The sequence below is a fragment of the Urocitellus parryii genome, chromosome 12, assembly GCF_045843805.1.
Source record: "Urocitellus parryii isolate mUroPar1 chromosome 12, mUroPar1.hap1, whole genome shotgun sequence".
Classification (NCBI taxonomy): domain Eukaryota; kingdom Metazoa; phylum Chordata; class Mammalia; order Rodentia; family Sciuridae; genus Urocitellus; species Urocitellus parryii.
The window spans coordinates 104,306,669-104,332,140 of NC_135542.1; positions in this window are offsets into that span (position 1 = coordinate 104,306,669).

Below are 25,472 nucleotides of genomic sequence, written 5' to 3' on the forward strand. Positions count from 1 at the left end.
CCTAAAACTAACCCTGAACTTGACTTCTGACCCAAAAATAACTCTAGCTCTAAATATTACCCTAACCTTAAATCTAACACTAACACTAGAACTACCCCTAACCCTAACCCCAAAGCTAACCATAATTGTAACCCTGGTTCTTACATTACCTGTTGCCCTAACCCTAGACCTAACACTAACACAAAAACTAGCCCTAATACGAGCCCTACACCTAGCTTTAACCCTAACCCTACCTCTAACACTTGCTCTAACCCAATCCCTAACCTAAGCAATATGTAAACCTAGTGGTAACCCTAGACCTATCCCAAATCCTCAGCCTAATCATACCTATCACCATATTAATAGTCCTAACCCTCACCCTCATTATAGCTCTAACCCTATCCCAAAACTTAACTCTAACCCTGACCCATTTTCTGACCATAACACTAACCTAGGTCTAAACCTGACCCTAACGCTAGACCAAATTGTAACTCTTGCCCTACCAGTAAACTTATACCTAAACCAGTCTCTATCACTAGCCCTAGACCTAAACCTAATCCTAAATCTAGACTTAACTCTAGCTCTAGTCCCAAAAAAAAACTTAGACTTAGCCCTAAAAATAACCCTTATCTTAACTCAAAGCCTAACCCTACCCCTAGACATAAACCTAGTCCCAATTCTGGCTTTAATCTTAACTCTAACTCTAACCTGATCACTGACCATGCCTTTAACACTAAACCTATCTCTAAATCTGACCCTAACCAAAAACCTAAAGCTAACACTATACATAGCCATAACCATAACCCTACAACTAGCCTTAATCATAATCCTTACTCTTACATTACCCATAGCCCTATCTCTATGCCTTAACCTAACACAAAACCTAGAAAGAATTCTAGGCCTAAATCAAGACCTAAGCGTAACCCCATCCCTAACTGTAGCCCTAACTCTAACCCTGAACCTAACCCTAGCCTTAGTCTTAGACCTTACTCAAAGCCTAACCCTTACCATGAATATAAACTTAGAAGTATACCTTAGCCTAAACCCTAACTCTACCCTAACCCTGAACTTAAACTTATCCCTAAACCTAGCTCTAAACCTACAGCTTACCGAACCCTACAACTAATGGTATTAGACTTAACTCTAGACTTATCCCTAACCTTAACCCTAACCCTAACCAAAAAATTAAAAATAGACCTAACACTAAAACTAACACTCACAATAGCCCTAACCCTAGCTCAAAGCCTAACCCGTACCATAAACCTAAACATAACCGTAGCTTTAACATTAACCCTAAAACTAAATCTAACCTAAATCTAAACCTAAACCTACATCTAACCATATCCATTACCCTAACCCTTATTTTAACCCTAATGATAACCCTAGCCCTAACCTTAACCCTAACCCTAAACCTACTATAATGCTGTCCCTAGACCTAAGGCTGAACCTAATCCTCAGCCTAGCCCTATCACTAACACTAGCTCAAACTGTAGCCCTTACCTTAAACATAACCCTAATCCCAAACTCTAACCCCAATCCTCGCCCTAATCTTAACCATAACCATAGCCCAAACCCTAGCTCTAATTCTATCCATTACCCTAACTATAACCCTAAACCTATGCTAATCCTACCCTAACCCTAAACCTAACCCTAACTCTATCCCTAGCCCTGATTCTAAGATGAAGCCTCAACCTAGCCCAAACACTTTCTCAATCCCTGACCCTTAACCTTAACACAACCATAAGAAAATGATAAGCCTAACCATGACACTAACCCTAGCCCTACTCCTAAACTTAAAACTAGACTTCAACTTAGCTCTAAGCCCACCCATTACCCTAACCCTAATGATAAAAGTCATGATAACACTAGCCCTAACCCTAAACCTACTCTAACCCTAACTGTAAACCTAACCCTAGACTGAAATATAAAATTAACACTTGCCGTAGTCCTAATTCTATCTCAAACTCTAACAATTATGCTAAACTTAACAATAACCCTAGTCCTAAACCTAAACCTAACCGTAACCCAACATCTAAACCTGTCCATTAGGTTAACCCTAATGGTAAACCTAATCCTAACCCTAGACCTAATCCTAAACCTAACCCTATCTTTAGAACCAACCCTAGCTCAAACCCTAACCCATACTCTAAACCTAACTCTAGCCTTAACCCTAAACCTAACCCTTACTCTAGCCCTAATCCTAAACATAACCCTAGCTCTAACCCTACCTCTAACCCTATCCATTACCCTAATGATAACCATAAGCCTAATGTAACCATAAGCCTAACCCTAACACTATCCATTACTGTAAATCTAACCTGAGCTCTAAACTTAACCTGAAGCCTAAATCTAATCTTATCCATTACCCTAACCATAAATCAAACCTCATGCTAATTTGAGCCATAACCCTAAACCTCAACTTAGCCCAAATACAAAACCTGACTCTGACTATTATATTACCCCTAGCTCTCAACTTGAACCTCACCCTAAACCTAACTCTGAAACTAGACCTATCCATAAATCTTATCCAAAAACTATCCCTAACCATAACCCTAGACCTGGTATTAGCCCTAGCCTTATTCCTTGAAATAACCCTAACACAAATGCTAGCCCTCATCCTAGCCCTAAATCTAGCCTTGATCCTAACCTGAACCCTAACTCTAGCCCTATCCCTAATTTTATCCCTCACCCTAGTTCTGAACCTTGATATAACCTCATCACTTCCCCCAAATCAAACCCTAACTCTAACTCTAGATTTAAAACTTACACTTATCCGAGACCTGATCCTAGCCCAAATTTAGCCCTAATTCTACAACTAGCACTAAGACTAACTCTATCTTTTGCCCTAGCCCTATTCCTAGATCTAACCCTATCCCTTAACATAACCCTAACACTTGCCCAAACCTTAGCCCTAACACTAGCCCTAGCCCTAACCCTAGAACTAACCATAACTCTAAATCCAACCCTAACCCTAAGCCTAAACCTCACACTAACACTAGCTCTAACACTAACACTAATCCTAAAACTAGCCCTAATCTAGTTCAAGCCCTAAAACAAAACCGAGCCATAGCACTATCCCTAACACTTAATCTAAACCAAAACCTAACTAAACACCTAGCCCTAACCTTAGCACTAATTCCAGTCCTAACCTAACCCTAAAACTAAACTTGAACCTGACTCTGACCTTACACTAACCCTAGCTCTAATATCACCCTGAAAGTATACCTAAACCTAAAACTAGAACTAGCCCTAATTGTAACACTAAAAGTAGCCCTAATAATAACTTTAGTTCTTACATTAGCCGTAGCCCTAACCTAACCCCAAATCTATCCCTAAACTGAGCCCTACACCTCGTTTTAACACTAAATCTAACCTTAGTCCTAACCATTACTCTAAAACTAACCCTAACCCTAAATCTTGCCCTAATTATAAACCTAACCCTAGATTTTATCCTAAACATAATCCTAGTCCTAACTCTAGCTCTAACCCTATACATTACTCTAAACATTACCCTAACCCTAATGATAACCCTAGCCTTAAACTTAACCCTAATCCTAAACCTAGACCTGACACTAACCCTAACCATAAGCCTAGGCCTAACCATAGCTCAAACCCTAACACCTAGCCTAAACCTAAACCTAACACTAACCATAGACCTAACACTATACCTAGCCCTAATTATAACCATAACCCTAGGCCTAAACCTATCCACTACTCTAAATATACGCCGACGTGATTCTGCAATCTGCATTTGGGGTAAAATTGGGAGTTCATAACCCACTTCAATCTAATGTGTGAAATATGATATGTCAAGAGCTTTGTAATGTTGTGAACAACCAATAAAAAAAAAGAAAAAAAAAACCTAAACCAAATATAGCTCTAAACATAGCTCTAACCCCACCCATTACCCTAACCCAATTATAAACATCATGATAACACTAGTCCTAACCCTAAACCTACTCAACCCTAGCTGTCAACATAACCCTAGTACTAACCCAAAACCTCCACTAATCCTAACTGTAAACCTAACCCTAGACCTAACTGTGAAGCTAACCCTTGCCATAGTCCGAATCCTAGTACAAACCCTAACAGTTATGCTAAACCTAACACTAACCCTAGTCCTAAACCTAAATCTAACCCTATCCATTTAGACCTAACCCCAATCCTATTGCTAATACTAACCTTTTCCTTACCTAAAACCTAAAATGAACACTTAAACTAACCCTATCAACTACTCTAACCCTAATTCTAAACCTAACACTAATGGTAATTTGAGCCCTAAAACTAAACCAAAACGTAACCCAAACTCTGCACAAGGCACTGACTCTAATAATACACCTATCTCTAAACTGACCCTTACCCTAAACATAACCCTTAAACTAGACCTAGCCATAAAACTAACCCTAACAGTATCCCTAAATGTAACACTAGACCTGACATCAGCACTCTACCTTAGTCTTGCCTTAAACCTAAAACAAACCCGAGCCCTCATCCTAGTCCTAATCCTAGCCTTAATCCTCACCCGAACCCTAACCCTAGTCCAAACTCTAATTTCAACCCTGACCCTAGTTCTGAACCTAGGTATAAACACATCCTTTCCTCTATACCTAACCCTAACCATGACACTACCACTAACACTAACCCTAGCCCTAACGCTAGGCCTAATCCTAACACTAACCATAGCTCTAATTCTAGCCCTAATTTATTGCTAACTGTTACACTAACTCTAACCCTAGCCGTAAGACTAACCCTAACTCTATCCCTAGACCTATTTATAGTACCCAATTTATCTGTTGCCTAACCCTAACACTAGCCCTAACCTTTGTCCTAACCCTAGCCATAGTCCTAAACCTAGAACTAACCCTAACTCTAAATCTAACACTAACTCTAAACCTAAACCTCACCCTAACACTAGACCTAACTCTAATTCTAATTTGAAAAATAGTCCTAACACTAGCCATAGCCCACAAACAAAACTGAGCTATAGCCCTAATACTAACCCTTACCGTAAACCAAATCTTAACGCTGCACCTAGTTCTAACCCTATCACCACAACTAATATTGACCCTGACACTGACCCTAAAACTAACCCTACTCTGAACATCACTCTAACCCTAAACCTAACCCAAACACTAGACCTAGCCCTAATCCTAACCCTAAAACTATCTCAAACCACAAACCATAAAGCTAATTCTTACATTAGCCATAGCCCTAACCCTAGCACAAAACCTAGTGCTAATCTGAGTCTCAACCCGAGCTTTAACCCTAATCCTAACCCTAACAGTAACCCAAACAATAGCTGTAAACCTATTCCATACCCTAAGCACAACTCTCACCCTAATGCTACCCAAGTTCTAAGCTTAATTCTTAGCTTACCCCAAACTTAACTATATTACTAGTACTAACCCAAGCCCTCATTGTATCTCTAAACCCAACCCGAAGCCTAAGCCTAACCCTTACCCTTATTCTGACCCTAACACTAACTCTAGGTCCAAGCCTGACCTTAACACTAAATGGAACCCTAACACTAGCCCTACGAATAAGCCTATACCTAAACCTAACCATAACACCAGCACTACACTTAAACTTAATATTAAATATAGCCATAACTCTATCCCTAGTCCTAAAGAAAAACCTAGCCTTAGCCCTAAAATGACCATTAACCTAATTCAAAGATTAACTCTAGCCCTAGATCTAACCCTAGTTCTAATTCTGGCCCTAACAATAAACCCAATGCTAACCCAAACACTGACACTTACCCTAAAACAAACCCTAGCTCTAAAACTTATCCTAACCCCAAACTTAAAACTAACACTAGACATATCTATAACCCTAACCCAAAAAACTAGCCATAACCATAACCATAGCTCTTACATTACCCATAGCCCTAACAGTAGCCATAAACCTCACACAAAACCTAGCCCTAATACAAGCCCTAAACCTAGACTTAAGCATAACCCTAACCCTAATCCTAGTGCAAACCTTAAACCTAATGCTTGTCCTAGCCCTAACCATAGCTCAAACTCTAACCCTTACTGTAAACATAACCCTAGCTCTAAACCAAACCCTAACCCTATCCCTAATCCTAAGTGTAACCATAGCCAAAATCCTAGTTCTAACTTGATCCATTACCTTAAACATAACCCTAACCCTAATGCTAACCCTAGCCCTAACCCTAACCCTAACTCTAACACTAACCCTAGCCCTAATCAAAGCCCTGAATCTAACCTTAACCCTTGCCCTAGCCCTAAACATAGCTCAAACCCTAACACCCTATACCGAACGCTAACACACTAACCCTAGGAGTAACCCAAATCCTAGCCCTAATCCTAACCTTATCCTAAGCCCTAACACTAGCACTAAACCTATTTATTTGGTTAGCCTAAACCAATGCTAACCCTTGACCTAACCCTTACCCTATCCCTAACACTAAACCCATATATTACTCTAAACATAACTTGAACTATAAACCTAACTCTATCCATTACTCTAAACCCAACCCTAACTCTAATGCTAAATTGAGCCCTAACCTTAAACCTTAACCCAAACCAAACTCTAATCCATACTCTGACTCTAATAATATCCTAGCTCTATACCTGACCCCTTCACTAAACCTAACCCTTACACTAAACCTAGCCATAAACATATCCCTAACACTATCCCTAACCATAACCCTAGACCTGACATTATCCCTAGCCCTAATCCTAGCCCTAACCCTAACACAAACCCTAGCCTTCATCCTAGCACTAAACCTAGACTTAATCCTAACCCGAACCCTCACACTAGCCCTATCACTAAATATAACCCTTGCCCTAGCAATGAACCTAGCTGTATAACCCTCCCCTTCCACTAAAACTAAACCTAACCCTAGCCCTAACCATAGGCCTAACCCTAACACTAATCATAGCACTAATCCTAGCCTTATTTGAACACTAACCTTAACCCTACTCCTAACCCTAGCCCTCAGACTAACTCTAACTCACACCCTAGCCCTATTTCTATTTATAACCCTATTCGTTACCATAACCCTCACAATAACCCTAACCTGAGCCCTAACGCTAGGCATAGATCTAACCCTAGATCTAACCATAACTGTAAATCTAACCCTAAACCTAAACCTAAGCCTAAACCTTATTCAACACCTAGCTCTAACACTATTGCTAATCCTAAAACTAGCCCTAATCCATTTCCTAGCCATAAAAGAAAACTGAGCCATTTCTCTAACCCTAAACTTAACCTAAACCAAATCCTAACCCATAACTAGCCATAACCTGAACTTTAATTCAAGTCCTAGGCCTAAAACTAACCCTCACCCTGACTCATATCCAAACACAAATCCTAGCTCTAAATATCACCCTAACCCTAAAACTAATGATATCACTAGACCTAGCCGAAACCCTAACCCTAAAACTAACCCTAATCATAACCCTAGTTCTTACATTGACCTTAACCAAAACCTAGCCCTAACTCTAACACAAAATATCCATAATTCTAGCCCTAACACTAGATTTAACCCCAACCCTTACCCTAAAACTAGCCCTAAACCTAATCCTAGTCCTAGTACTAACCCTAGTCCTAATTATATCCATTACCCTAATCCAAACCCTATTCATAATGCTAACTTTAGTCCTAATCCTAATTCTTTGCCAAACCCTCAAAATAACCCTATTATTAGTGCTAACACCAGCCCTCATTCTAGATCTAAACCTAACCCAAAACCTCACCCTTACGTTCACCCTTATTCTGACACTAACACTAATTATAGATCTAAACCTGACCCTAAACAGAGACCAAAACCTAAAACAAGCCCTACCAGTAAATTTATACCTAACCTAAACCTAAAACTAGCCTCAGACCTAAACCTAATCCTAAATCTAGCTATCCCTCTAGCTCTTGACCTAAACAAAAACTTAGTGCTAGCCCTATCAATAACCCTTAACCTAACCCTTTAACCTAACAAAAATCTTAAATAACACTAACCCTAAAAGAGGCCTAAACCTATGCTAAGAATAACCCTAACCCTAACACTAACCCTAGTCCTAAACCTAACCCTAACACTCACCTTAATCTTAAAACTAGCTCAAAGCCTAACCCTTAGCCTAAACATAACCCTAGCACTATCCGTAACTAATACCTAAACGTAGCCCTAATCCTAACCTTAACCCTAGACCTAACACTAGCTCTAACCCTATCCATTACTCTAACTCTAACCCTAATCCTAATGATAACCCTATCCATAACCCTAACTGAAACCCTAAACCAAACCATAAACCTAACCTTAGACCTAACCCTAAACCTAAACCTTGCAATAGATTTAACCCTAACTCATACCCTAACAATTATCCTAAAACCAACAGTAAACCTAGCCCTAAAATTAAACTTAAACCTAGACCTAACCTTAACCATAAAGCTCACCTTACATCTAACCCAATCTATTAACCTAAACATCATCCTAACCCTAATGAAAACCCTAGTCCTAACCCTAAACATAACCCTGACCATAACACTAAACCTAATTCTCGTCCTAGATTCAACCCTAGCTCAAAACCTAAACTGTACCCTAAATATAACCCTATCCCTAACCCTAAGCTAGGTGTAATAGCTCTAACCCAAAACCTAACCTAACTCTAGCACAAATCCTAACCTAAGTCTAGCGCTAACCATAGATATAAACCTATATATTATTCTTATGATAACCCTAATACTAATACTAACTCTAGGCCTAACCCTAACCCTTTTGCTAACCCTAAAGCTCTCCAAGCCCTAAACCTACCCTGAAACCTACACCTAACCCAATTAATTACCCTAACCATAACTCATAACTCATTTGAGCCCTATTCCTAAATCTTAACCTAAAACAAAACAAAAAAAAAAACTCCTCTAACACTGATACTTACCCTAAAAATACACCTAGCTATACACCTGACCCTTACCCAAAGCCTAACACTTACACTAGACATAGACACAAACCTAACCCTAAATCTACCCCAAAGTGTAACACTATACCTGATATTAGCCCTAGCCCTAATTCTAGACCTAAACCTACAACAAACCCTAGCTATTATCCTCGCCCTTAACGTAGCCTTAATCATAACCCTAACCCTAGCCTTAACCCTAATTCTAACCCTCACCCTACCTCTAAACCTAGCTATAACACCACACGTTAACCTAAAAATAACTATAACCCTAGCCCTAACACTAGGCCTAAATTGAACACTAACCCTAGCCCTAATCCTACCCCTAACTTAGACCTATCAATAAAACTAACCAAAACCATAGGGCTAAGACTAACTCTAACTCTCACCCTAGCCCTAGCCCTAGTTCTAAACCTATCTCTTACTGTAACCATAACCCTAGCCCTAACGCTTGCCCAACATTTAGACCTAGCCCTAATCCTTGATCTAATGCTAAATTCAAATATAACCCAAACCCAAAGCCTAAGCCTAACACTAACACTAGCTTTAACCCTAATGCTAATCTTATAACTAGCCCAAACCCTAAACCTAGGACTAAAACGAAACTGAGCAATAGCCCTAACCCTAAACTTTAACTTAAATCAAACCCTAACACTACACCTAGACATAACCCTACCTAATTCGAATCCTAACTATAACCTTAAAACTTACCCTGACCCTGACTCATATCTTAACACTGAACCTAGCTCTAAAGACCACTTTAAACTTAAACCAAACTTTAACAGTAACCCTAGCCCTAATTCAAGTCATAACCCTAATGTTAAAGCTAATCCTGACCATGACTGATATCATTAAAGTCACCCTAGCTCTAAACACATCCTTCACCTTGAACTTAATACAAACAGTAACCATAGCCCTTATTTGAGCCCTAAACCTAACCCTAAAAGTAACCCTGATGCTTACTCATATCTTAACAATAACCCTAGCTCTAAATATTACCCTAACCCTAAACCTAAACCTAAGACTAGACGTACCCCTAACCCTAACCTTAAAACTAACCCTAAATTTAACTCTGGATTTTACATTAGCCAATGTCCAAATCTAGCCTGAACCATAACACAAAAACTAGCCCTAATCCGAGCCATAAACCTATATTTAACCCTAACCATAACCCTAACTCTAGCATTCATCCTAGCTCTAAGGCTATCACTTAACCTAAGAAAAAACCTAAACCTAATGGTAACCCTACACCTATCTCTAATCCTTAGGCTGACCAAAACCCTAACCCTATTAATAGTCCTAACCCTAGACCTCATTCTAGCTCTAACCCCATGCCAAAACCTAATGCTAACCCTGACCCTTATTCTGACCCTAACACTAACCCTAGGTCTAAAACTGACCCTAACCCTAGAGCAAACCCTAACACTAGCCCTAGACCTAAAATAAATCCTAAATCTAGCCTTAACTCTAGCCCTAGACCAAAACATAAACCTAGCCCTAGCCCTAACAATAATCCTTAATATAACTCAGACACTAACCCTCACCCTAGACATAAACATAACCGATTTCTGGCTGTAACCCTAACACTAACTCTCACCCAAACACAGACCCTGCCTTTAGAATAAACCTATCTCTAAATCTGACCCTACACAAAAATCTAAATCTAACACTAGACCTAGCCATAACCATAACTCTACATCTAGCCCTCAACATAACCCTAGCTCTTACATAACTTATAGCCCTAACCCTAAGCCTAAACCTAACACAAAACCTAGAGCTAATCCTAGGCCTAAATGAAGCCTTAAGCATAACCCTAATCATAACCCTAGCCCTAACCCTAACCTAAACTTTGTGTTAGTCCTAATCCTATTCAAAGCCTAAACATTACTCTAAACATAAACTTACACCTCTCCCTTAATTTAACCCTAACCCTAGCCCTAATCCTAACTTTAATTCTAGCCCTAAACCTAGCTCTAAACCTACCCATTACTCTAAATCTAAACCTAACCTTATTGATAATCTTAGGCTTAATGCTAAACCTAAACCTAACTGGAAACCTAAACCTAGATATAGCCTTAAAACTCACACTTGCCATAGACCTAACCCTAGCTCAAACCCTAAACCTTACCATAAACCTACACATAACCCTATCTCTAAATCTAAGCATAAACCTAAATCTAAACCTCAATCTAACATTAAACATAGCCCTAAATCTACATATAATCATAAACATTACCCTAACCCTAACCCTATCCCTAATGATGTCCCTCGCCCTAATCCTAAACATAACCCTATGAGTACTATAATCTTATCACTAGAAGTAACCCTAAACCTAACCCTCATTCTAGCCCTAACCCTAACTCAAAACCTAACCCTTATGCTATACATAAATCTAAGCCTAACACTAGTTTTAACACTAACCATAACCCTAATTCAAGATCTATTCTTAACCATAAACCTAGCACTAAACTTAACTCTGATCCTATCCATTATCCTAATCATACCTCTTACCTTAATGCAAACCTTAGGCCTAACCTTAAACCTATTGACAATCCTAACCCTATCAATTACCCTAAACCTAATGTAAACTCTAAAGAAAACCCTGTCATTACCCTAACCCACACCCTAGTGCTAATTCAAGCCCTAACCCTAAAACCTAACCTCAAAGAAACTGTAACAATGACTCTGACCCTAATAAATCCCGTAGCTTTAAGGATGACTTTTACACTAAACCTAACCCTTACACTAGACCTAGCCATAACACTAATCATAAAACTATGCCCAACCATAAGCTTAGACCTGACATTATCCATAGCCCTAATCCTAGCCCTAAACCTAACACAAACAACAGCCCTTATCCTAGCCCTAAACCTAGCCTTAATCCTAACCCTAAACCTAACTTTAGGCCTAACTCAAGAACTAACCCTAGCCCCAATCTTAGCACTAATTTAGTCCTATTCATAAACTTAACCCTAATCCTAGCCCTATGACTAAGTCTAACTCTCACTCTAGTTCCATCCTTAGTTCTAACCTTATTCGTTACTGGAACCCTAATCCTACCCCTAAACCTAGCCCTAACCATAGCCCTAGCATTAGCTCTAGCCCTAACCTAGATCTAATTTTAACTCTAAATCAAACCCTAACCCTAAGCCTGACCGTAACCCTAACTCTAACTCTGAATCTAACTTAAACTCTAGCCCTAAAATAAAACCGAGCAATAGCCCTAAACTTAACCCTAAACCTAAACCAACCCTTAACCCAAACCCTAACCTTAGCTCTAATACTACTTTTAACTTAAAACTAGAACTAACACTGACCCTGACTATGACCATAAAACTAACCTTAGTGTAAACACCACCCTATCCCTAACTCTAAACATAACACTAGACCTACCACTAACCCTAACCCTAAATTTAACCCTAATTTTAACCCTGGTACTTACATTAGCCTTACCCCTAACCCTAGCACTAACTTAACTCAAAACTTAGCCCTAATCTAAGCCATAACCCAAGCTTTAACCCTAACCCTAACTAACCCTAATCCTAACACTAACCCTAATCAAAAACCATAACCCTAGCCCTAACCCTATCTCTAACCCTATCCATTGTCGTAACCATAACTCTAGGCCTAAATTTAACTCTAACCCTATTCCTAAACCTATGCATTATGCTAAGGCAAACCTAAATGCTAAACCTCATCCTATCATTACATTAACACTAACCATAACACTAATTTGAGCCCTAACTTTAAACTTTAACCTATCCCAAACGTCTAACCCAGACTTTGACCCTAATAATACCCTTGCTCTAAACCTTATCCTAACCCTTTACCTAACCCATATATTACAGGTAGCCATAAATCTAATCCTAAAACTATCTTTAACCATAATGCAAGATCTTATATTAGCCCTAGCTCTAATCATGGCCCTAACACTAAAATAAACTATAAAATAAACTATAGGCCTCATCCTAGCCCCAAACCTAGCCTTAATCATTACCCTAATACTAACCATAGCCCTAAATTTAATTCTAACCTTCACTTTATCTCTAAACCTAGCTATAATGTTATTCCTTACCCTAAACTTAACCCTAACCCTAACCCTAACTCTAGGCCTAAGGTGAAAACTAACCCTAGCAGTAATCCTAGCCCTAATTTAACCCTATCCCTAACCCTAAACCTAACCCTAGACCTAAGACTAACACTAACTCTCACACTAGCCCTATCACTACTTCTAACAGTATACATTACCGTAATCCTAAACCTAGCCATAACCATTGCCAAATCCTTATTCCTAGTCCTAACCCTATATCTAACCTAGCTCTAAATCCAAACCTAAACCTAGGCCTAAGCCTAACATTAACACTAGCCCTAGACGTAACACTAATCATAAAACTAGCCCTAACACTAACCATTGCCGTAAAACAAAACCGAGCAATAGCTCTAACCCTAAACCTTAACTTAAACCAAACCTTAACACTACATCTAGACCTAACCCTAGCCCTAATTCGAGTCCTAATCTTAACCTTAATACTAACCCTAACTCTGACTCATATCCTAAAACTCACCCTAGTTCTAAACACCACCCTAGCCTTAAAACAAACCCTTATATTAACCCTAGCCTCAATTCAAGTCCTAATCCTAACACTAAAACTAAACCTGACCCTGGCTATTAACCTAACACTAGCTATAAATTTCACCCTACCTTTAAACCTAATCCTAACACTAGATGTTTAACCCCTAACCACAACCCTAAAACTAACCCTAAAAAACATAGTTCTTAGAGTATAAATTGCTCTAACCCTAGCCATAACCCTAACACAAAAACTAGCCTTAATCTGAGCCCTAAACATAGCTTTACCCTAACCCTAGCCCTAACCCTAGCTCTAACCCTATCCCTTACCCTATGCCAAACCCTAAACCTAATGCTAATTCTAATCCTAATTCTATTCCTTAACCTAATCCAAACTATAACCCTATTAGTAGTCCTAACCCTAGTCCTCATTCTAGCTCTAACGATAACCCAAACCCTAATCCTAATCCTGACCCTTATTCTGAACAGAACACTAATCACAGATATAAACCTGAACCTAAACCTAAACCGAACCCTAACACTAGCCCTACGGGTAACATTATACCTAAAACTAAACCTAACACTAGCACTAAACCTAAATCTAATAATAATCTATCCATAACTCTAGCCCTAGACCTAAAGAAAAACCTAGTCCTAGCCCTAACAATAACCCTTAGCCTAAAGCCAAACACTAAACCTTCACCTAGTGTTAACCCTAGACCTAATTCTGGCTTTCCCATTAATCATAACCTTAAAGTGAACACTGACCCTGACACTAACACTAACCCTTGCTCTAAACATCACCCAAACCCTAAAAATAACCCTAAAACTATACTTAGCTCTAACATTAACCCTAAAATTAGCCCTAATCATAAAAAAGTTCTTATATTTGCCATAGCCCTAACCTATTGCAAAACCTAGCCTTAACCCAAGTCCTACTCTAGCTTTAACCAAAAAGCTAACCATAACCCTAAACTTGATCCTAACCCTAAACCTAGGCATGACACTTGATCTAATCTTAAGCATAACACTAGCCCTATAACTAGTTATAACCATATCCATTACCCTAATTATAACCCTAAGACTTCTCCTAACCTTATTCAGAACCCTAATCCTATCCTTAACCATAACCCTATTCATTACCCTACACCTTACCTGAACTCTAAACCTAAAACTATCGTTAACTTATCCCTAACCGTAATGATAACTGGAGCCTTAACCCTAAACCTTAATCTAATAAAAACCCTAACTCTGACTCTGACCCTAATACCCATAGCTCTAAACCTGACCCTAACAAGAAACCTGACCTTTTCAATAGACCTAGGTATAAAGGTAACCCTAAAACTCTCCCTAACTGTTAACCTAGACCTGATATTAGGACTAGCTGTAATCCTAGTTTTAATCCTAACAAAAACCTTAGCCCACATTCTAGCTATAAACCTCGCCTTAATCATAAAAGTAACCAAAATCATAACCCGAATTCTAATCCTCACCATAGATCTAAAATATGTATAATCCCATCCCTTAACTTAAACCTAACCCTAATCCTAACCCTAAAACTAATCTTAGCCCTACAACAAGACCTAAGCCTAATACTAACCCTAGTCCTAATCCCAGCCCTAATTTAGCTCTATCCCTACCTAACCCTAACCCTAGCCCTAAGACTAACTCAAACTCTTGCCCTAGTCTTATACCTAGTTCTAACCCTATCCCTTACCATCATCCTATACCTAGTCCTAACCTTAGCCCTAATCCTAGCCCTATTCTTACCCCTAGCTCAAATCCTAGATCTAAACCTAACTCTAATTCTAACCCTAAACCTAAGCCTAAACCTCACACTAACACTAGCCCTAATCCTAAAACTAGACTGACCTCTACACCTAGCCCTAAAAAAAAAAAAAAATCAGAAACCTAACTCAACACCTAGCCCTAATCCTATCTCTAGTTCTGGTCTTAACCCTAGCCTGAAAACTAATCTGTACTCTGACTCTGACCCTAACATTAAACCTAGCTCTAATCATCATTGTAACCATAAATTTAACACTAACACTAGACATAGCCCTATCCCTGACCATATCACTAACACTAATTTGTACATTAGCCGTAGCCTTAACCCTAGACCTAACCTAACACAAAACCTAGCCTTAACCCAAGTTCTAAATCTAGTTTTTTTAATATTTATTTTTTTTTAGTTTTCAGTGGTCACAACATTTTTATTTTATTGATATGTGGTGCTGAGGATCAAACCCAGCACCCTGCACATGCCAGGTGAGCACGCTACTTCTTGAGCCACATCCTCAGCCACTAAACCTAGCTTTAACCCTAAACATAATTCTAACCCTAACACAAAAAAGCCCTAATTCTATACATAACCCTTCCCCTAATCTTAAGTCTAACCCTATCCATTACCCTAATAATAACTCATTTTGCTAAACCTAGGCCTAACCCTAACTTTATCTATTACACTAAAGCACACGTAAACCCTAACCCTAACAAAAACAAAACCCCTTATACATAACCCTAGCCCTAATATTAGGTCTAACGCTATGCATTACACTAATGATAAACTTTATGCTAACCTTTGCCTAACCATAACCCTATCCATTTCACTAAACCACACCTAAACCCTAAACCTAACCCTTTCATTACCTTAACCTGAATCCCTGATGATAATTCAAGCCCTAAACCTAAACCCTAACCTAACCCAAACCCTCACCTTGATCCTGACCCTAATAATAACCCTTGCTCTAAAACTGACCCTTAGTACACACCTAAACCTTGCACTGGACCAAGCCATAAGCCTAACACTAAATCTATCCCTAACTGTAACCCTAGATCTGACATTAGCCCTAGAACTAATACTAACCCTAACCCTAACACAAACATTAGCCCTCATCCTAGCCCTAAACCTAGCTTTAATCATAACCCTAAACCTAATCCTAGACCTAACCCTAATACTAACCCTTGTCCTAGCACACAGACCAGCTGTAACCCAATAACTTACCAGAAATGTAATCCTAACTCCAACCCTAACCCAAGGCCTAAACCTAACCCTAACCCAAATCCTAACCCTAGCCCTAAGACTAACTCTAACTCTCATACTAGACCTATCACTAGTTCTAACCCTATCCCTTACCATAATCCTAAACCTAACCCTAACCTTTGTCCTAACCCTTGCCCTATCTTTAGTCCTAGCCCTAATCATAGATCAAAACCTAACTCTAAATCTAACCCTAACCCAAAGCCTAATCCTAGCTATTATAAATAAATTTATATTTAGAGTATATGTCTACAGATGTTGGCTTCAATTATTATTTAGAATATAGTCATTATTTTCATAAAAGGCATACCATTTCTGGTGTTGTGTAGAGAACTGAGGGCCAGGGGTAGGATGCTATGTTAAGGGGGAAAGAAATGAGGGTATGTGATTAATCTAACTTAGAAACTTTGGAGGAGAATTCTAATGAATACACTGTGGAAATTTATGGAAGAAGGTATAAATTCAAACTTCTTATCTGTATACATAAAATTACCATATGTATAAATATTAAAAGTTAGGAGGATGAAAGTGGGATAGAGGGAGAAAGAAAAAATAATAAGGAAAGAAAGAAAGAGAGGGTCAAAGAAAATAAGAGCAAATAAAGAGGTGGTGAGGTATGGCCTATGCAATTCCTCTATATTATACAATTCTAGTGATTCAGTTCTTAAAGTCCAATTTCATGGAAAGTTTTTGGTTTCACATATGTTGAAGTTGTGAGGACCAGAGGGGTAAGTGTAGAGGAGAATGGATGAGAAGAGCAAGAAAAGAAAAGTAAGAAAGAAAAAAGTCTCTCTGAACCCTGTTTTCTTTTCTTGCAGTAGGTGGAGTTGTCTATTCCTAGATTGAGTCTATTTGCTCAGGATGGTGGAGGTAGCCAGGGTGAGAGGGCTTGAACTTCTACCTGGAGCCTCCCTACTCTTAGTCTCTGAATGGGAAACCAGGTTCCTGAACAGTTGCTGTTCCTCATTGATAGCTACAACCCTCAAAAGTTTGTGAGAAAAATCCTGATTTATCACAGCTGGAGGTAGGGAATTTGGAAACCGGGTACCTGATAAGCTGCAGAATAAAGCTGATAGCCATGCCCACTAATAGATGGTGAGTAAGGTTTTGCAAAATGTTTTAATCAATTACCCATGTATGGTGTATGGTGATGTGGGTGATTCTGGAGTGACCTTGTGCTGTGTCCAGAACTCGGTCTGGTGACCTGCAAGCAAAGCCTCTGTGTTCTGTGCTCCCTTCCCTCTGTGCAGAGAGCGCCTGTGTGGCTAAGACTGATGTCTGTGCCCAGAGAAACGATGCAGCTCAGCCTTCCATCTGGGCCAATATCAACCATGTGGCCCTAGATTTCTTCAAATTTCTATGATACTGAGCAGGATTCATCTTTTACTTAGCCTTAATATGCTCCACAGGTTTGGGCCTTGTCAGATCAATGGTTCACTGTCAGGAATAGTTTGTATTTTAAGGTTCCCTTTCATTGTGGCTTATTGATGTGAATAAAAATTGAGCTGGAAATCAAACAGGGTTGGCAGGATGTGCTTGAAAATTCACAAAATGAGTTTCAGGGGTACTCTCTGCTTTCTTTTTCTTTCTTTCTTTCTTTTTTTTTGTAGGTAGGCTAAAGATGAAGCATGCAAAGGAAACTATATCTGAGAGCCCTTAAGGAGAAAACAGAGAAACATGTATATACTGAAATAAGTCTCCCAACAATTTAATCAGATTTCTTTGATACTACACAGTATTCATCTTTTAGCTTGCTCCACTAGGCTCCCCAAGTTTGGCATTCCTAGGATCAATGGTTCTCTATACAGGTAAGTGTTAGTTTTATGGTTAGGGTTAGGACTAGCTTTAGAGCTGGTGTTAGGTTTAGAGTTTGTTTTTTTCAAATTTCTTTGATACTGAGAAGATTTATCTTTTACCAAGCCTTACTGTGTGGCCCAGTTTTGGGCCTTCTTGGTTCAATGGTTCACTGTTGGGAATAGTTTGTTTTTAATGTCTCACTTCATTTTGACCTATATGGGTGAATGAGAATTGAGCTGGAAATAAGAGTGGTGCTACCTTGTTGAAACTTCACATACTCAATTAGTTGTCTGTGGACACTCTCTCATTTTTTCCTTGTAAAAGTACCGATTAACTGAATCATGCAAAACAAGTTTATCCAAGAGCACTTTAGGAGGAAAAAGGTCAATAGGCATGTACTGAAATACCTGCTCCAATTATTTGGTCAGATTTCTTTGATACTGTGCAGGATTCATATGTAAGCTTGCCCCCCTAGTCTCCCCAAGTTTAAAAATTTTATGATCAAAGATTCTCTTAACAGGTTAGTCTTAGGGTTATGGTTAGAGTTAGGGTTATAACTAGTGTTATGGTTAGAGATAGTTTTTTTTTTTTTCAACTTTTTGGATACTGGGCAGGATTTATCTTTTTCCTATTCTTAGTATACTCTGCTTGTTTGGGCCTCCTAGTAGAATGTTTGCCCTCAGGAGTAGTTTTAATTGTCATCTTTCACTTCATTTTTCCCTATAGGGGTGAATGTAAATGGAGCTGAACTCAAACAGGGTTTGTGCTAGCTGCTTGAAACTTCGCACACTCAATAAGTTCTCAGTGCACATTTTCTCATATGTTTCTTGTGGTAGTATCCCAAAGCTGAATTAGAAAGAAACAGCTTTATCTATGAGCACTTTAGGAGCAAGGTTCATTATTTTTTTGCATGGATTACTTTGATATTGTACTGGATTCATCATTTTCCTAGTCTTAGAAGAATCCCCAAGTTTGGGTTTTCAAGGTTTGCCAGTTCACTGTCAGAAATAGTTTGAATTTTTAGGTTTCACTTTATTATGGGCTATAGACGTGAATAAAAATAAAACTGGAAATCAAACAGAGTTAGTACTATCTGCTTGAAACTTCACACACTCAATCAGCTCTCTGTGAGTATTTTCTGTTTGTTCCTTGTGAAAGTACCTTAAAGTGAAGCATGAAAAAATAATTTATCCAAGAGCACATTAGGAGAATACAGGGAAATATGCACGTAGAGAAATACCTCCTCCAATTATTTGGTCAGATTTCTTTGACACTGCACAGGATTCATCTGTTAGCTTGCCCCACTGGGCTCCTTTATTTGGGGACTACTATAATCAATGTTTCTCTAAACAGGTTAGGTTAGATTTAGTATTAGGTTAGGGCTAGGTATACGGCTAATATTTTGATAGATTTAGTTTTGTTCAAATTTATTTGATACTGGGCAGGATTCAACTTTTACCTAGCCTTACTATATTTTTTAGGTTTGGACTTCTTGAATCAAGGGCTTGCTCTCCTGAATAGTTTGAATTTTAATTTTTCATTTCATTTTGACCTATGTGTATAAATGGAAATGGAGCTGGATATCCAACAGGGTTGGTGCTAGCTACTTCAAACCTCACACACTCAATCAGTTTTCTATGGGCATTCTCTGGTTTATTTCTTGTAAAAGTTGCCCTAAGCTGAAGCATGCAAAGCAACTTTATGTGAGAGAACTTAAGGAGAAAACAGGGAAATATGCATGTACTTAACTACCTTTCCAATTATTAGGTCAGATTTATTTGATATTGTGAAAGATTCATCTGTTAGCCTTTCCAACTTGGCTCCCCAAGTATGGGACTTCTAGGATCAAAGGGACTCTAAACAGGTTAAAGTTAGTGTGGGGTTAATGTTAGGACTAGGATTAGACCTAGTGTTAAGATAAGAGTTAGTTTTGTTTTCAAATTCCTATGATACTGTGCAGGATTCATCTTTTTCTTATTTTGACTATAATCCAACTCTTTGGGCCTCCTACATAAAGGGTTTACTTTCAGGAGCAGTTTTAATTTTCATGTTTCTCTTCTTTTTTCCCTGTAGGGGTGAATGGAAATGAAGCTGGAAATCAAACAGGGTTTGGGCTATCTGCTTGAAACTTCACACACTCCATCAATTTTCAGTGAGCATAATCTGTTTTTTGCCATGGAAGTAGCCCTAAGATGAAGTAGAAAGTAACAGCTTTATATCTGCATTCTTAGGAGCAAGCAGAATACCCATGTAATGAAAGAGCTTCAAATGTTTTGGTTGGTTTAATTTGATACTGTACAGTATTCATCCTTGACCTAGCCTTAGTAGGCTCCCCAAGTTTGGGAATTCCAGGTTCAATGGTTCAGTGTCAGGAACAGTTTGAAGTTTTAGGTTTCACTTTATTAGGGCCTATAGGCATGAATGCAATGGAGCTGGAAATCAAACAGTGTTGATGGTAGCTGCATGAAACTTCACACACTCAATCTCTCTCTCTGGGCACTCTTTGGTTGTTCTTTTGAAAGTACCTTAAGCTGAAGCATGAAAAACAATTTATCCATGAGCACTTTAAGAAAAAAAAAAAACAGGGAAATATGAATGTACTAAAATACTTCCCCCAATTTTTCATCAAATTTCTTTGATACTGCCCAAGATTCATCTGTTAAGTTGTGCCACTAGGCTCTCTAAGATTGGGACTTCTATGATCATAGGTACTCTAAAAAGGTTAGAATTAGGTTAGGGTTCAGTTAGATCTAGTGTTAGAGTTAGAGTGAGTTTTGTTCAAATTCATTTGATACTTGGCATAATTCGTCTTTTACATAGTCTTACTATTTTCCCCAGGTTTGGGTCTTAACCCTTCAATGGTTTTCTGTCAGGAACATTTTTTTTTTAATTTTAAGGTTTCCTTCATTTTGACCTATCTGGGTAAATGGAAATGGAAGTTGAAACCAAACAGGGTTGGTGCTTGATGCTTAAAACTTTACAACTCAATCAGTTCTATGTGGCACACTGATTTCTTCCTTGTGAAACTTTCCCAAAGCTATAGGGTTAGGATTAAGGATATATAGAGTGTTGGGTTTACAGTAGTTTTGTTCAAATTTCTTGATACTAGGCAGGATTTATCTTTTACCAATCCTTACTATGTTCTGCAGGTTTGGGCCTTCTAGTTTACTGGTTTGCTGTCAGTATTTCAGTTATTATTTTAAGGTTTCACTTCATTTTGACTTATATGGGTAAATGGAAATGGAGCTGGAAATCAAACAGGGTTCCTGCTAGCTGCATGAAACTTCACACACTCAATCAATTCTCTGTGAGGACGCTCTGGTTTTATCCTTGTGAAAGTATCCCAAAGATGAAGCATGGAAAAACAACACTATGTGAGAGCATTTTAGGAGACAACAGCAAAATATTCATGTACTGAACTACCTTCCCCAATCGTTTGGCCAGATTTCTTTGATATTGGGTAGAATTTATCTGTTAGCTTGCCCCACTATGCTCCTCAACTTTGAGACTTCTATGATCAAAGTTTCTCTAAACAGGTTAGGTTAGAGTTAGGTCTGGTGTTAGGGTTAGAGTTTGTCTTGTTCAAGTTTCTTTGATATTGGGCAGGATATATTTTGACCTAGCCTTACTATGTTCCCCAGGTTTCGGCCTTCTTGGTTCAATTATTTGCTGACAGGAATAATTTGTATTTTATGGATTCACTTCATTTTGACCTATATGGGTAAATGCACATGGAGCTGGAAATCAAACAATGTTGGTGCTAACTGCTTGAAACTTCACACACTCAATCAGTCTTCTGTGGGCCCTCTCTGTTTTTTTTTTTTTTTTTTGTGAAATAAGTAATAAGCTGAAGCAGGTAATACAAATTTATCTGAGCTACTTTAGGAGAAAACAGGAAATATGGATGTACTGAAATAGCTCCTCCAATTTTTTTGTCAGATTTCTTTGAAACTGCCCATGATTTATCTGTAAGCCTGCCCCACTAGACTCGCCAATTTCAAATCTTCTAAGATCAAAGCTTCTCCAAATAGATTAGGTTTAGGGTTAGACATATTGTTAGGACTGGGTTTAGACCTGGTGTTAGGGTTAGAGTTATTATTATTATTATTATTATTATTATTATTATTATTATTATTTTGTATTTCTATGATACTGGGCAGGATTCACTTTTTTCCTATTATTAATAGGGTTAGTTTTAGTGTTCGGCTTAAAACTCTAATTATGCCTAGGGTTATGTGTAGGTGTATGGTTAGGGTTTGATTTAGTTTAAGGGTTAGGGATAGAGCTTATGGCTCAGTTTTGTTTTAGGGCTAGGGCTAGGATTAGGGCTAGTTTTAGGATTAGTGTTCGGGTTAGGGCTAGAGTTAGAGTTAGGCTTAGGCTTCGGGTCATTATTAGATTTAGAGATAGATTATGATCTAATGTTAGTGCTTGGGCTATGGATAGGGCAAGGGTTAGGACTAAGTTTAGGGCTAGGGTTGGGGTTACATTAAGGGATAGGGCTAGAATTAATGATAAGGCTAGTGTGAGAGTTAGATTTATTCTTAGGTTTAGGGTTATGGTTAGGTTTAAATATAGGGTGAAATTGGGGCTAAGATTAGGGCTGGAGTTAGTATTGAAGTTAGAGCTAGGGTTAGGGTTAGGGTAAGGATTAATCTAGGTTTAGGGCTATGATAAGGGCTGGGGTTTTTGTTAGGGTTAGGGCTAGGATTAGGGCTAGGGCTAATGTCAGGTGTGGGGTTACGGTTGAGGAGAGGACAATTTTAGGATTAGGTTTTTGGCTAGGACTAGTTTAAGGGTTAGGTTTAGGGTTAAGGGTCAGGTTTAGAGCTAGGTGAATTATTATGGTCAGGGTAGGGTTAGAGTTTGGTTAAGGTTAAGGTTTAGGGTTAGGGCTCAAATAATCATTAGGTCAAGGTTATGGTAATGATAGGTTTTTCTTTAGGGTTCAGATTAAGTTTAAGGTAATTGATAGGATTAAGTTTAGTGATAAGCGTAAGGGTAAGGGTTAGGATAGTGGATAGGGTTAGAGCTAAGGTTAGGGCTAGAGTTATGGTCAGGAATAGGTATTGAGTTAGGGTTAGGTTTAGGGTTAGAACTATGGTGAGTTTTAGGGTTATGTTTATCATAAGGGATAGATTTTGAGCAAGGGTTAGGGCTACGGCAAGATTTAGGTTTGGAGTTAGGTCTAATGATAAGATTACAGTATGGTAAGAGTTAGGATTTGATTAGGGCTAGCATAATCATTAGGGGTAGGGGTAGGGTTAGAGTAATGGATATGGTTAGATGTAGGCATAGGGTTATGATTATTGTTAGATTGAGGTTTAGTTTTAAGATTAGGGCTATGGTTATGTTTAGGTTTATGGTAAGGGTTAGGATTTGAGCTAGATTTAGGTCCACGGCAAGTGTGAGGTTTAGGGTTAGGTCTAGTGTTAGGTTTAGATTTTCTGTTTAGGTTTAAGGTTAGAGTTAGGCCTAGGTTTATCAATAGGTTAGTTTTAGGGTAATGAGTAGATTTAGAGCTAGGTTTAGGGCTAGGGTTAAGATTAGGATTAGGGCTAGTTTTAAGGGTATATTTAGGGATAGCTGTAGTTTTATGTTTAAGAAAAGGGTCATGCTTTGAGCTAGGGTTAGGAGTAATCAAGTGTTAGGTTAGGGATAGGGTTAGGGTTATGCCTAGACCTAGGATTAGCTCTATGTTTTGTGTTAGGTTTAGGCCTAGGCTTAAGGCTGTGGGTAATGTAAGAGCTAGGGTTATGATAAGGGCTAGTTTGAGGGTTAGGATTTTGGCTAGGTCTAGTGTTAGGTTTAGATTTTTGTTTAGGGTCAGGTTTAGAGGTAGGTTTACTCTTAAAGGCAGGTTCAGTGTTTGAGTTAGAGTTAGAGTTAGGGTTACAGCCAGAATTAGAACTAGGTTAAGGTCTAGGGGTAGAGTTAGTGTTTGTATTAGGTTAAGGGTTACTTTAAGGGCTACAGATAGGTTTCTGTTTAGGGTTAGGGCTAGAGTTAAGGCTAGAATTAGGCTTTGGTTTAGGTCTAGGGCTAGTTTTATGGTTTGGTCTAGGGTTAGACCCAGGGTTAGTGTTAGGGTGAAAATAATGGTCAGGGTTAACATTAAGGTTTGGAATAGGGTTAGAGCTGAGTGAGGGTAGAGTTGTGACTATTAATAGGGTTAGGGCTTTGGTTAGCTTAAGGATTAGGGATAGGTCTAGGGTTACTATTAGGATTAGGGTTTCACTTTGGGTAAGGGTTAGGCTTAGAACTAGGGTTAGAGCAAAGGTTAGGGTTAGGCTTAGTTAATTCTAGGTTTAGGGCTCAGGTTAGGCTAATTTTTGTATTAGGGTTATGGCTAATGTTATGCCAATGGATAATGTAAGAACTAGGTTATAATTAGGATTAGGGGTAGGTATAGGTCTAGTGTTAAGGTTAGGTTTAATGTTAGGGTGATATTTATAGTTAGGTTAGTATTAGGATATAATTCAGAGACAGTGTTAGTTTTAGGGTTTGGGTTAAAACTAAAATAAGGGCTAGGATTACTTTTAGGGTACGTTTAAGGTGAGGGTGGTCTTCAGAGCTAGAGTGACTCTTAGGATATGAGTCAGTGTCAGGGTTAGTTTTAAGGTTAGGATTATGACTTGAATTAAGGCTTTGGTTACTGTTAGGGTTTGCTTTAAATTTAAGGTGGTGTTTAGACCTAGGTTGAGTTTTAGGATATGATTCTGGGTCAGGGTTAGTTTAAGGTTATGGTTAGGACTCGAATTAGGGCTAGGGTTAGGTCTAGGTGTAGTGTTAGGGTTTGTTTTAAGTTAAGGTTCAAGATTAGGACAATTGCTCAGTTTCTTTTAAAGAGAGAGAGAGAGAGAGAGAGAGAATTTTTTAAATATTTTTGTTATTTTTTTTAGTTTTTGGTGGACACTACATCTTTTTTTAACTATATTTTTTTGCTGCTGAGGATCGAACCCACGTGCCTGGTGAATGAGCTACCACTTGAGCCACGTCCTCAGCCCCTATTTCTCAGTTTTGTTTTTGTCCTAGGTTATATTATTAGCATTAGGATTAGGGCTAGTGTTTGTGTTAGGCTTATGCTTAGGGTTAGATTCAGACATGGAGTTAGAGTTAGATCTAGGGTTATGGCTAGGTCTAAGGATAAGGCAAGGGTTATGACTAGGTT